Source organism: Arachis ipaensis, chromosome B7 (genome assembly GCF_059453495.1).
Source record: "Arachis ipaensis isolate K30076 ecotype BB chromosome B7, ASM5945349v1, whole genome shotgun sequence".
NCBI lineage: Eukaryota > Viridiplantae > Streptophyta > Magnoliopsida > Fabales > Fabaceae > Arachis > Arachis ipaensis.
Window position 1 is genome coordinate 115,393,436 of NC_142442.1, and position 1,787 is coordinate 115,395,222.

At 46.2% G+C, this 1,787-nt stretch overlaps 1 pseudogene; it reads right to left on the reverse strand.

Annotated features, from left to right (window-relative positions):
• Positions 1-566: 566 nt before the first annotated feature.
• On the reverse strand, positions 567-1,787 carry LOC148553807 (uncharacterized; annotated as a pseudogene).

Genomic DNA, 1,787 nt, shown 5'->3' on the forward strand with positions numbered 1-1,787 from the left:
GGAACTTAACATAAAGATGAATTGTAGATACTATAGCGCCGAATTTATTTAAGAAAGGTCGGCCAAGTATTAAATTGTAAGGACTGAAGCAATCAACAACTAAGTATTGAATGTTTTAAAGTTTTTGACGAGGTAAACTCACCGAGTGTGGTTTGTAACCACACAGAGCCCATGACCGGGACTCGCTCACCTAAGAAACCTACCAGGTCTCCAGTAGAAGGTTGGAGGATGTTGCTGCTTAATTTCATCTTCTGGAATGTGGAGTGAAATAGGACATCCGCACTGCTCCCAGGGTCCAGCAACACCTTTTTTACTAGGAGATCTCCGAGTTGCAGGGAGATTACGACCGGGTCATCGAGATTTGTTGTACTGTTGTAATGATCGGCTGTCTGGAATGTTATCTGTGGGGAGTTTGGTAGTGTCTGCTGTTGAAGTTGATCGGTATTGATGGAAAGCATAAATCGGTAAGATCTCTTTCTTGCCGAGCTTGTGGCTTCTCCACCTGCAAAACCTCCGGAAATATAGTTAATTACACGTGTTGGTTTTTCGGGATGGGTGTTGTTCGGTCAGTCTTTTTCTCGGCCATGTGGCGTGGCGGAGTTTTGGTCTCCAGAGGGGGGTGTTCGCTGCTGTATGTGGCCGCCGATGTATTTGTCCAGGTGACCTTGCCGAGCTAGTCGCTCCAGTAGGTCTTTGGCGATGACACAGTCGTCGGTAGTGTGTCCGTGCTTCTGGTGGAAAGAGCAGTATTTTGATCGGTCTGCACCTTTTGAATCTGGGTAACTGCCGGCTTTTCTTGGTGGCTTGATTAATTTTGAATTCAAGATTTCCTTGATGATATCATCGCGTTTTGTGTTGAATTGAGTGTAGGACTCATATCGCGAAGTCGGTTTGAAGTTCTTCTTTTTGTCTCGAGTTCTGTCGTCGTCTCTGTAATGAGGCTTTTCTGTTTTCCGTGCTTGCCGGAGTTCCTCGATGTCGATCTGACCTTTCGCCTTTTCGTGAAGCGCGGCCATAGTCTTAGGTTTGGCCACGACAATAGTTTCCTGGAACTTTCCTGGTTGCAATCCGCTTTTTATAGCGTGTAGCTCCACCTCGGGGTGGAGGTTGGGTATACTTAGGGCTATCTTTGTGAAGCGCGTCATGTAGTCCTTGAGGCTTTCGTGCTGACCTTGCTTGATTATGTTCAGATAGTCGGAGTCATGTAAGTAGATGGCCAATCCAGCAAAGTGCTCCTCAAAGGGCTTTGATATGTCTCGAAATCGAGAAATAGAACCTGCAGGCAAAGAACAAAACCAATCAAGTGCAGGACCGTCTAAGTAAGATGGAAAACAACGACATAAAACTTTATCAGATGCACCGTTTACTATCATTATGGAGGTGAACTTCTTGATGTATTTCTTCGGATCACCTAACCCATCATAGGGAGTTAGGGTGGTCGGTAGAGTAAACCTTCGGGGTAGCACGAAGTTCAACACTTCAGCCATGAATGGTCCAGGGGAGCTTTCCTGATCATCATTCTTGTTGTCTTGCTGAGCTTCCTCATTATACTCGGGTTGCTCCCCCTCCTGTCGAGCAGTGTCTGAGACATGTGTTGGCCCTGACTGCTGCTCTGCATCTTCTGTTCGTTCTTGCTGATCATTGTTGTTTTCAATTCGAGTGTTATTCAAGTTGGCAATTTGCTATGCCATTCTTTGGTTCTCCTCGGTCATGCGCTGGTTGGCTTGTTGTAACTCAGTCACCATCTGAAGGAGTTCGGATGGTATGGGTGGAAGTCGTTCAGCCAT